Source organism: Hoplias malabaricus, chromosome 3, assembly GCF_029633855.1.
Source record: "Hoplias malabaricus isolate fHopMal1 chromosome 3, fHopMal1.hap1, whole genome shotgun sequence".
Lineage (NCBI taxonomy): Eukaryota > Metazoa > Chordata > Actinopteri > Characiformes > Erythrinidae > Hoplias > Hoplias malabaricus.
Genome location: NC_089802.1, coordinates 42,274,840 through 42,288,465, shown reverse-complemented (window position 1 = coordinate 42,288,465; position 13,626 = coordinate 42,274,840).

Below are 13,626 nucleotides of genomic sequence, written 5' to 3'. Positions count from 1 at the left end.
TGTGTCTCTAGTTATGAGGTCAGCTTGCAAAATGCAGGTTTTTTTATTTGTACTTCTTTTTAAAGATAATTTAAAGACTCTTCATGGCTTGTTAGTTTGATTTAAAGAAATAATATCCTGTGGTGCAGCAGGTTAGTCTCGCAGTCACACAACTCCAGGGACCTGAAGGTTGTGGGTTCGATTCCTGCTCCGGGTGACTGTCTGTGAGGAGTGTGGTGTGTTCTCCCTGTGTCTGCATGGGGTTTCCTACAGGTGACTGTCTGTGAGGAGTGTGGTGTGTTCTCCCTGTGTCTGTGTGGGGTTCCTCTGGGTGACTGCCTTGTGCCCAATGATTTCGGGTGGGCTCCAGACCCACCGCGACCCTGAATTGAATAAGTGCTTACAAACAATGAATGAGATGATATCCTACATTGTTATTGTATATTTTTCCCCTGAGATTTACTGTTTTACAACCTCTGTGCACTAGAATTAACTGGTTGCTTTTATTACTGTGCCTTTAAAGTAGATAAATGTAAGCATTGCCCGTTATGAGATTTAGTGCTTCATTCTAAGAAGCAATCCGTGATGAAAAAATGAGCTAAATATGGGTTTGTTTTACAGCTCAGTTTCCATAAATGAACTGTCTGGATTGTTCTGTAATATTAGACCTTTAAGTAAAGACCATTTTTCATATTCAATTCCACAAAATGACAGTCAAATTAACTCTGACTTTCTTAATAATAACTGGATGAATAAGAAAACTGTGACACCACTAGCCGGGACATTTCTAAACTCTTGGAGTTAGCGTGGATGTGTTGGGTTTAGACGTAACACCGTCTTCCTGCCTGTACCCTGATTCTTGTTAAGTCATGGATAACTGATGTACTCTGCTTTATTCGCAGGTGGCTTTGCTGAGCAGATGGAGGGAGGTCACTTTGCTGGCTGGCATTTCTGTTTCAATACCAGTGTCCCCTTCCTCTTCCTCCCGCTGCACTCATTCCTTCATTGCCCTTCCTCTTCTCCTGCCCTTGTGGCTAGAGCACGCACTTTCCTCTTTTTTCTTTTCCTTTATTTCTTTAACTGAATGTCACAGTCTGGGCACAGCAGAGCTTGTATTTCACGATTAAAGGTGAAATGAGTGAATAGAGGGGATGTTCCTCATGCTCATCAGTGAAACATTTGCCTGAAGCCTTAGAGAGGGGTGGGGGTCATGGAGTTGCAGTCGCAGATGAGACGAGGTGAGAAGAGATATTCAGTTGGAGTTGATGGAGACGAAGCGTATTGTTCTGGAATGAAACTTGGTGGGTAGGTTTGACATGGAGAAATTCAAATGAATCAAGTTTTCATAGTTGGCCGTGCATGTGACGTAATAAAAGGAGGGGGCTTAATACTCTACCTGACAGACTACATAAGGTCATCCCATGCTTTCCATACTGACTCATGCCTTTGTTTTGGTAGCGTCCTTTGTAAGTGAAGTCTGCCTCGGAGAGTCTGAAAGCAATTCAAGCTGTTGGAAGAGTTTGAGAGGGGTTCGCATCGTAGGACTCCAGGAAGTGAGATGGTCTTACTGATGTAGTGTGGGTTATACCTATTGTGCTGATATTATAAGTGGATAGGAGGCACATGAATCATGACAGATCTGGCAGAAAAACACAACCCACAGAGAGTGTGTAGAGACCCAACAGCTATGACTGCAGACATTCTGCGATGCCCTCCATCAGTCGTCCTGTTAGGACCAGCGCCACTGGAGCCAATTGTGTGGAGCCGGAATGTCACAGAGTCACTCAGAATGGCAGCGGGACGTCTTCAGTGACGAGCTCTGCTTTTGTCTTGGTGGAGACGACCAATGAGTCCGTGTGTGGAGGCACCGTGGTCAGTGCCAAGGCGAACAGTTTGTTGTCACGCGTCACATATCCAGAAGGCCTGGTGTCATGGCGTGGGATGCAATTTCATATGATGCCAGATCACCTATGGTCTTCATTACAGACATGGGATTATATCAGGACACCGTTAGAAACCTCTACAACCCCATGCTGAGACATGTGGCATGTCGTGTTGGCTTGATGCCATACTAAGAGATGCTACTTCTTTATATGTAGCTCAGTCTACATTTTTAATCATTTATTGTCCTTGGTAACCTTTACTTGATCTTCCTTCTGAATAGCATTGCAATCCGACACTTCTTTCTGCGTGAGTTGATCGACAGATCTTTTATAGAGATTGATTCACCACACAATAAGTTGTTTCATTAATCAAAGATTTATTGTATAAAAAAATAGGTCTTCCTTCTGGCTCAAGACGCGGCGTTCAGAGTCTCTGTTCTTCAGTGCGAGTAGTGAGAGTTTGACCTCAAATCCTTGAGTGCTGGGTTCTGTGATCTTTTATACAAACCTGATTACACCCCTCTTTAACAGAGTTTCCTTGTCTTCAAACTAGTGGTTTTTTTGGGGGTTTTTTTGTGCGTGACTAAAGAACAGAATGTGCCTCATCTCAGGAGTGTATATACAACTGAGTGATGAGTAAAACATGAGTGATGAGTCATTGCCGCACACAGCTTGTATATTCTTCATGGAAAAGCACTAAAGTGCATGAGCCTTAGTTTACTGCTAAAGATCTACTATCCCTCCTATATTTGGGCTTTGGCTGAATGCCATAAAATCCTCACAGAAATGGTGCAGTTTATAGTGTAAATACTCTCCAGATGCTCGTACTGCTGTATTTGGTTATGGTTCAGACTCAGGTTGGTTGGAGATGTTAGGAGAGTGCGGGGAACACTGGTCACTGGGGGGTCTTAGGTTGAAATGGTTACAGACAACTGCTGTCGTGTTCATTTGTTCATTCATTCATTCATTCATTCATTCATTCATTCATTCATTCATTCATTCATTCATTCATTCATTGTCTGTAATCACTCATCTAGTTCAGGGTCGCAGTTGGTCTGGAACCAGAACTGAACGCAAGGTGGGAACACACACTGGAAGGGGCACTGTTCCATCACAGGGCACCACACTCTCACACCTAGGGACACCTTTCAGTAGCCAATTCATCATTCATTCATTCATTGTCTGAAACCGCTTATCCAATTCAGGGTCACGGTGGGTCCGGAGCCTACCCGGAATCACTGGGCACAAGGCAGGAACACACCCTAAAGGGGGCACCAATCCTTCACAGTGCGACATGCATACCACACATTCACTCACACACTCTCACCTAGGGACACTTTTCAGTAGCCAGTTCACCTGGAGGAAACTCACGCGGACATGGGGAGAACACACTTCTCCAAACTTGCTGCTCTGCTGTCGTGTTGCTGGCTTAAAAATAATAAACAAATCATTTTGTCACAGAGAAAACAATTTTAGACCTGGAATTCTTAATATGGGCATGAGGTCTAATACAGAATGACATCTCACTTTATTTATTTACAGTGTCCTCTGTGAAGATGTGGGAATCTGGTGCAGATGTGCAGGTTTGGTTACTGTAGGTCAGTAAACGAGAGACATACTGAAGGGAACAAAGGGATTTTCAGTGACAGAGTGTCCATTTCCATACACTGTTTCTAATCCCACTTTACACCCTAAATGTCAAAACTAAGCAACAATGACAAGGACTCCTCTAGAGCCGAGTGTCCAGAGCTTCTGATGGCACCCCACAGAAACATGGCTCTCTGTCTCATGGGACAAATTTGCCCTCTCTCACTGTGGATGACTAAGATGTATCACTTCCCTGTGTTCAATTAGATCTCCTCGCTTTTTCATTAGGAGGCTTGTGGGGGAATAATGATAACTGGAAAAGATAGAAACAGAATTAGCCTCTGCCAGTGCTTCGTCATACTCATGTTAGCATTCATCATGGGCTTTCTCTCCGCGGCACCATCGCTCTTGTTATTCCATTAGCCTAAAGCAAAACAGAACAACTGGACAGGTTCATAATGCCGTTCTGTACGCAGGGGCTCCTCTTATTGTCTTGCTCTTTAAATATTCCAGACCCTCTGGGTGGGATCTCTGATAATAAACATATTATGCAGGACATTTATTCCGCACCAGCGTCCTGCATAATTTTGTTTAACAAGAAGATCTCTTTGATTCAGAGTGCTGAGAATCTTTTTTCATGATAAATAGCACAAATATATCGCTAGAAAAAACACCTTGTATCTCCAAAGTAGCAAGTTTACAGGAGATGCCTTTAATATAGCGACAGAAAGGACATTCAAACCATTTAAGATTATGCCACATACCAAAAAATATCAGAAACCACATGATGTTTATATCATGTTTATATTTACCTACCATGTTTATATTGACTGCATTTTATATTCATATAAATAAACATTTCATAAAACATTTTACCTCCATTTTGGCTCATTTTGCTTCTCATTTTGAATGCACACCCATCAGCCATGTAGATGTAAAGTCATTTGAATGACAGTGTGTTTCTTGGTCATCCTCTAGTCCTTCATTAGTGGACACAGGATGCTGTCGTCTGGATATTTTAGGTCGGTGGACTATTCTCAGTCCAGCTGTGACACCATGGGCTTATAAAACTCCAGGAGCACTGCTGTGTCTGATCCACTCATACAAGCCTAACACACAATAACACACCACCAATATGTCAGTGTCACTGCAGCTCTGACAATGATCCATCTCTCAGATGAAACCTGCTCCGTGGGGGTCCTGACCTTTTGAGAAAAATGGACAGTGAATGTATGTTAAGGCTGATTGGTGTAAATACATCTTTGATATGAAACTGGAGGTGATGGTTCCATCACTGATGATATGCAAACATAATCAATAAAGCAAAAGAGCTTATGTCCTCTGCCTCTACAGACCCATGTCCAGATCCTGTCACTTAAGGAGCCTGATGCTTTCTTCTGTCGCTGACTGACCTGCCCCTAAATTACTGGTGATGCTCCTGTTCATAAAAAAAAAACACCAACAATACCATGCTGCTCTCCAGTGTTCCTGCTGCTTTAAGGCCTCGGAGAACAAACAGGTTTTTAAAGGCTCCTCTGTCTCTCCTCATTACTTTGAGTGGCTGATTACTTTGGCTCGCCCTTTGCCAATTAAAGTCCAGCTTTTCTCAGTGGCCTCATGCAGAGGTTCTCTATCAAAGGCACTGGACCCTTCCTTTGGAGAACCAGGGGGTGGGACAAGTCAGAGCTGTTGTTATTAAAAATAAAAAAAGCAGATCTCAAGGCATTTAAACAAAATAGATGGGTAGAACAAGGCAAAAGAGAAACAGAAGTGACCATGGGGAAGAACGAAAGCAGTAGACTGGGAAGGGAGTAAAGACAAATTAACTTGATAACATTTGGTAGATTCATTTATGATTGTAAAAGGGATACAGAGAGAGTGTTAGTGGACTTGCCCAATGATTATTTAAATCGCTCAGTATCACTTCTGGACTGAGAATCATCCACCAAGCGAAAATATCCAGCCGACAGCGCCCTGTGTCCACTGATGAAGGACTAGAGGACAACCAACCCAAACAGATGAGCTACGGTCTCTGACTTTACATCTACAAGGTGGATCAACGAAGTAGTTGTGTCTACCAGAGTGGACAGTGAGTGCGCACTGTGTTTAAAAACTCTAGCAGCACTGTGTATCTGATACAAGCTTGCCAACAAAACACACACTAACACCACCACCATGTCAGTGTCACTACAGTACTGAGAATGATCCTCCACCCAAACCATTCCTGCTCTGTGGTGGTCCTGTGAGGGTCTGGATCAAAGAAGGACAAGATTAAAGGAGACTAACAAAGTATGCACAGCAACAGATCTGTATATATATAGAGTCCTTGCAGAATTAAGGAGCACAGCACGGTCAACAGGGGGCGCTCTGGGCTGATCCTCCTCGGTTTGTTGCCTGCGGTGATGTGCTGCTAGGCAACTGCCATTCCTCACAAGATGAGGTTATCTCTCTGAGCAGTGATGGAGAGTTTGGTGAAGCGCTGGCGTCTCCCAGGTGAAACACCACATCCCTGACCCTCAGTCACTTCTGAGAAATGCTGGGGTCAGAGGAGTGAAGGAGGCTGAACAGGATATGGTTTACTGGGCAGTAAAGACCTGCTCCGAAGAGAAGGGTGATTATGTAACCGACGGTCTGTGGAGTGCTCCTGGCTCTCAGCAGGAACTACTGTCCTGACATTTTGTTTCACACTCACCTGAACCACATTCACACACACTTCTAATCTGGCAGGCTTTTGTGTAGGGGGCACGACCTCGATGAAGCACAGGGAGCCCACTTTACCTTCACATTTCCCACTGATGATATGACGGCCTGAAATCCTCCAGAGAGGCACGAGCTATTTTTCTCAGCGACCTGGGACACACACACACACACACACACACACACACAGAGAAAGAGAGAGAGAGAGAGAGAGAGCGAGAGAGAGAGATAGAGAGGGCTTCTTTGGCCAATATATATATATATATATATACATATATATGTATATATAACAGTATATATATATAATACAGTAAGTGTGATATCCTTCCAAAATCTCTCCTTGTGACAGTCCATTATTATTTGAGGTTATCATCCAATCCCTAGTTTTTCTGTTAATAAATACTTTGTTATGTTAAATCAAATGTGTTGTTGATTTAACAAATCCACACAATCAATGAGAACATCTGGAAACTATTTAGTTTGTCACACTTGCTCACAACACATATACTATTCATTAGGAAAAGAACCTTTTACTGTATTTATTCATTCATTATCTGTAAGCGCTTACCCAGTTCAGGGTCGCGGTGGGTCCAGAGCTTACCAGGAATCATTGGGTGCAAGGCAGGAACACACCCTGGAGGGGGCGCCAGTCCTTTGCTGGGCAACACATACTCACACATTCACACCTACGGACACTTCTGAGTCGCCAGTCCACCTTTGGACACAGGGAGAACACCTGAACTCCTCCTCACAGACAATCACCTGGAGCCGTGTGACTGCGACAGCTACCTGCTGCACCACCATGCCACCCATGGAAAAAACCCTTATCTTATAAATAATAGTCTTATGTGCCTAAGGCTTCTGCCGATTACTGTTAATAGATTCTTTAAAGGAGCAATCTGTGTTATTTATTTATTTATTTAAATATAAAATGTAACTCATTAGTGATAAAAAATCACTTTGCTATGTAGCTCTTAAATTACCAGGTTTTGCTCCACACAGCAGGTCACCCACATGGTGGGCATTCATTTATTCATTCATTATCTGTAAGCCCTTATCCAGTTCAGGGTCGCGGTGGGTCCAGAGCCTATCTGGAATCAAGCAAGGCGGGAAAACACCCTGGAGGGGGTGCCAGTTCTTCATAGGGTAACACACACTCACACATTCACTCAAACACTCACACCTACGGACACTTTTGAGTCGCCAATCCACCTACCAATGTGTGTTTTTGAACTGTGGGAGGAAACCGGAGCACCCAGAGGAAACCCATGCAGACACAGAGAGAACACACCACACTCCTCACAGACAATCACCCAGAGCGGGACTCAAACCCACATCCCCCAGGTCCCCGGAGCTGTGTGACTGCGACACCTACCTGCTGTGCCACCGTGGCACATAGGGGGCATCCATGTTTAAAATCAGTTTTACATTGTTATATATCTAAGTAATGTCTGATCTATAACCTTAAGAAAAATCACTGGAGAAAATAAGTTATTGCACCTTTAAAGAAGCGGGTATTTGAACTCAGAGAAAATGTATCTAAACAGGCAATTAACTGTTTTGCAGTCAGATGATTCTTTGTGTGTTTGTGGTTTTCTGTAGAGAAAAGTTGCCTTTACAATTACTATGAGAAAGAGAGAGAGAGAGAGAGAGAGAGAGAGAGAGAGAGAGAGAGAGAGAGAGAGAGAGAGAGAGAGAGAGAGAGAGAGAGAGAGAGAGAGAGAGAGAGAGAGAGAGAGAGAGAGAGAGAGAGAGAGAGAGAGAGATACAGGGGCTATTGCTGTGGCACTAATGGGTGAAATGAAGCTTGTTTAAGAGCCATTTCCTCCAGTTATCAGAGGCACAGCGAGAGAGAGGCTGAGACATGTCCTCAGGACAGCATTGTTCTATAACTGACTGATATCACCACTACTGCTGCATAAATATCAATCCCTGCTCTTCTGGAGAAACTGTACAATAGATGTTATAACATTTCTGTGACAGTTTGATGGCACTCAGTCACATAAATATTAGTGAGGTCAGGTACTGATAGCGGAGGAATAGCTCTGGCTCATACACCACTTTACATCATCCAAAAGGTTTCAAATGGAGCATCATCAGGCCAGAGAATGCAGTTCTCCTTATATCTCTCTTACCAAGGCTAGGCATTGATCATATTCACCTTGGTCTCAGCTGCATCTGGTCTAGAGAATCCCTTTACATTTTATGCCTTTTCTAGGAAGATTTTCCAAGGATTTTACATCTGTACATTTTATCACAGTTTCTCACACCACTCTGAATGATTTCTGGGAAAAATTTAATGGCATTTGGCCTTATAAAAACGAATGAGGTCGGGTGCTGATGGTGGATGTTTTGTTCAGGATCAAAAACATTGATCCAACACATCCCAAATGCATTGGATGGAGCATCATCACTCTAGAGAACGTAGTTATGGAGTGCTGGCCTGAGTGAGTTTGTTTACATATTATTAATGTATTTATGCAGAAATATTATTTATAAATCAGTGGAATCCCCCTTTAAATGCTATTGCGATAAACAGATGCTGCTCAGTGACACCAAACTGACTCTCTCTCTCTCGCTCTCTCTCTGAAAATATGTAAATGTTTACAAACAAAGCCATGAACATTATTTAGAGCAGAGCTACTGCATGGGGTTTCATCAACTCAAAGAGCTTGTGGCCAAACATGTGACCCAAATGCTGTTTACCTGTAGAGGCCATGACCTCTGAAGTTGACCATGATGGAGGAACGAACATTTAGCAGATCTCAGAGCAGCATAGTGATAATATTGCAGCCACACAGCTCCAGGGTTCTGAGGTTCATTCCCTCGGGTCACGGTCTGTGAGGAGTGTGATGTGTTCGTCCTGTCTCTGTGTGGGTTTCCTCCAGGTGCTCTTCTTTCCTCCCACAATCCAATAACACATGTTGGTAGGTGGATTGGTTTGAGCAACTGCCCGCACGACTGGGTGAGTGTATAAACTTCATAAAAATGCTAGTTCTACAAGGGTTCTTTATTAAAGCAAATGATTCTATATAGTACCCTGAATATTTAGCATAATTAAAGAATTATTTGCATCATGAAAGGGTTCTTCAGATTGATGGAGAATGTGCTATAAATGGTTCTATATGGCACCAAAACGGGTTCATCAAGAATTCAGGGTTCTATGAAGAACCATTTCCATTAATAAAGAAACGTTGTAGAACCATCATTTTTAAGAGTGTATGACATTGTCCACAGGTGTAAGGGTCTGGGTGAGTGTGTTATGCCCTGTAACGGACTGGAGCCTTGTTCAGGGTGTGTCCCTGTCTTGCACCCAATGATTCCGGAGTGGGATCTGGGCCCACTGCAACCCCCCAAAAGGACGAAGAGGTAACAGTATTATTATATTAACACTGTATTATTTTAGAATGTTATTATTTGACTTTCAGTGATGGCTGTGTGTGAGAGAACAGACAGAGCTCCTTTCCCCAGACTCTTTAACTGACCCTTCACTCTATAAAGGCTCTAAATCACAGCCGTCTTCCTTGGACCTGAGAGGAGTGTTGAGATAATGTTGCTGAAGAGGTTTCTTTCTGTGTTTTAATGGTCGATCAATGCCCCGACAAACACGCTCGTAAAAGGAACAGAGATAAAAGGTGCTCTGTCAGAGAGGGGGATATTTATTTCAGGTGTGGCACTGTGGAGATGAAGGTTTATAGAGATGTCCTTCAAACAAGCACTGACAGCAAGAGTCCTGGTAATGTCAAAATAATAAAAAAGTTATATTGCATAAGCTGACAGACAGTAATAATAAACATGAACACAACAACAACAACAGTAGCCTCACTGATAATTCATGTTCTTTTGATTCTTCAGATTTTCAAGAAAATCAGAAGAAATCTAGACATAACATGGGTATCGTACAAAGTCAGGATCAACCAAACTGTGTAAAGTTCTTTTTATAAACACTTTAAAAGTGAATAAGCAAAATCAAATGTTTAAAAGTGAAATTCACAATTTTAATCAAAAAACAGTGGAGGGAAATCATTGAAAAGCATGAACCAAGATGAGGATTTTGATCTATTCCTACTTCATAGGTTGTTAATATTGACAAATCATTACTGTATTGAATTACTTAAGGTGGAAATGTCTCATAATTCAGCAGGTGAAAGTAAACAAGTTTCTGTGGTAATTCAAAATCTCAATAAAGACTTACAGACAAGTTCAACACCAGCCTTCTCAAAAAAAAAAAAAAAAAAAAAACGAGAGAGAACATAGTTTTCTTACACTCATAGATGTCCCCTTTAAGAGAAAGGCTAGGTTTAGGATTAGACTTTGAAAAATTAGGACATATAGGTATTTACATGGTGTATTTTCTTGAGAAAATTCATATGAACCTTCCTGTATAGAGATATGACTTTTGGATAATACTAATAATTAAATATAATAATTATTATTATTTTATTATAATTTCTTATTATATTTTTAAACACAAACAAACCAGCAAATAATACTGTTTGGTATTTAAAATTTATAATCATTCATTGTCTGTAATCTCTTATCCAGTTCAGGGTCGCAGTGGGTCCAGAGCCTACCTGGAATCATTGGGCACAAGGCGGGAATATACCCTGGAGGGGGCGCCAGTCCTTCACAGGGCAACACACACACTCACACAGTCACTCACACACTCACACCTACGGACAATTGAGTCATCAATCCACCTACCAATGTGTGTTTTTGGACCGTGGGAGGAAACAGGAGCACCCGGAGGAAACCCACGCAGACACAGGGAGAACACGCCACACTCCTCATAGACAGTCACCCGGAGGAAACACATGCAGACACAGGGAGAACACACCACACTCCTCACAGACAGTCACCCGGAGGAAACCCACGCAGACACAGGGAGAACACGCCACACTCCTCACAGACAGTCACCCGGAGGAAACCCACTCAGACACAGGGAGAACACACCACACTCCTCACAGACAGTCACCCAGAGGAAACCCACGCAAACACAGAGAGAACACACCACACTCCTCACAGACAGTCACCTGGAGCGAGACTCGAACCCAGAACCTCCAGTTCCCTGGACCTGTGTGATTGCGACACCTACCTGCTGCACCACCGTCCTGTTTTAAAACTTCAGATACAGAATTCACTTGCAAAGCACATACCCTCACACCATCAGGTATGTAAGTGGAATCTGTGCCAATGAACATCAGCGCACAGTTCCAACAATTCAAACAGTTTCAAAGAGACTCACTGGCCATGTGAAAATGTGTGAATCAGAAGCATTGATATATAATTTCTTTCCATTTCTACAGTAAGAATACCCTCAGATCAGCACAAACCCTGTCCCATCATGAAATACAAAAAAAACGAGCAACAGCTTCCATTAAAGAGAGAACATTAGGGTTAGGGTAAGGGTTCAGTTTAGTCAAATAGTAGTTACAGATAAGAGTAAGCCTCCAAATTTATTAATGTAAATCTACATCATTGATAAAACATGAAAATAAACTTGTGTGTGTTTGTGGCTCTGTGTTTATGTGTGGGGAGCAGTGGTAAGCAGCTGGAGCAAAACAATGTATGGTTAGGTTGCAGCTGTCAACAGCTGGAGGAGACCTGTGTGTGTACGGGTGTGTGAGTGTGTGTGTGTGTGTGTGGAGGTAATGATTCAACCCCTCTCTCTTAGGAGAAGCCTAAGGCAGGAACACTTCACTCACCCTGTAATTCACAGCAGGTACAAGAGTGTTAAACTGTTCTAAGGTAAAAAAATAAAAAATAAATAAAAATCCCTGCTACACAGCTGCTTGAGTAAAACACCTTTGCCTTGACACAGCCCCAGCACAGATGACCTGTCCTGCAAAAAACTGTATATTTTTAAGCATTTAATTTATTAATTATTGATAGCATTTTTAAAAGACTTAAATAAATATAGATTAAAATTCATTTTTTATCTGTAAGCGCTTATCCAGTTCAGGGTCGCGGTGGGTCCAGAGCCTACCTGGAATCATTAGGTGCAAGGCGGGAATACATCCTGTAGGGGGTGCCAGTCCTTCACAGGGCAACACACACACTCACACAGTCACTCACACACTCACACCTACGGACAATTGAGTCGTCAATCCACCTACCAACATGTGTTTTTGGACCGTATAAGGAAACAGGAACACCCGGAGGAAACCCACGCAGACACAGGGAGAACACACCACACTCCTCACAGACAGTCACCCGGAGGAAACCCACACAGACACAGGGAGAACACGCCACACTCCTCACAGACAGTCACCCGGAGGAAACCCATGCAGACGCAGGGAGAACACACCACACTCCTCACAGACAGTCACCCGGAGGAAACCCACACAGACACGGGGAGAACACACCATACTCCTCACAGACAGTCACCCAGAGGAAACCCACACAGACACGGGGAGAACACACCACACTACTCACAGACAGTCACCCGGAGGAAACCCACGCAGACACAGGGAGAACACACCACACTCCTCACAGACAGTCACCCGGAGGAAACCCACGCAGACGCAGGGAGAACACACCACACTCCTCACAGACAGTCACCCGGAGGAAACCCACACAGACACGGGGAGAACACACCACACTACTCACAGACAGTCACCCGGAGGAAACCCACGCAGACACAGGGAGAACACACCACACTCCTCACAGACAGTCACCCGGAGGAAACCCACGCATACACAGGGAGAACACACCACACTCCTCACAGACAGTCACCCGGAGGAAACCCCCGCAGACACAGGGAAAACACACCACACTCCTCACAGTCAGTCACCCGGAGCGGGACTCAAACCCACAACCTCCAGGTCCCTGGAGCTGTGTGACTGCGACACCTACCTGCTGCACCACCGTGATGCACAAGACCAAAATGTTTGTAGGCAAAATGTTTAATGAGTGATTTCTTTAAGGTGCACTCTTTGCTGACACAGATGTCACTCTGCACACACATCTTGTATAAACTCCATATAAAAATGCATTAACCAATATAATGAAACATTTTGGAGTAACTTACATGAGCCACAATTTACCATTCCCACCCAGCAGGCCCAGGATGTCACTTTGACATCATTCAGTACTTTGGTACCTAACCCTAACCCTAATCCTAATCATTCTACATCAGCATCTGACCTGCACCTGCTTGGGTTAAAATGACTGAATGCCACAGAAGATTAGAAGCTGTAACTGCAGCAAAGACACAATCTCCCTGTTCATCCCACTGACTACTGTACACTATCCTAGAGACTAGACCATCCACAGATCAGTTTCTCGATTCCTTTTCAGAGTCACTTTTCCTAAAAAGTAAAACCGACTTTGATCTTCTCTGTGATGTTCTGGCACTTACGGTGGTGATAGGGCTGGTTTCATGTCATTACACAGAGTTCTATCAGTTTCTGAGTTATGTTCATTTACTGTAATCTCTCCTCACAATCCCATTAGCTGCTGATAAGAATGAGATCTTTTC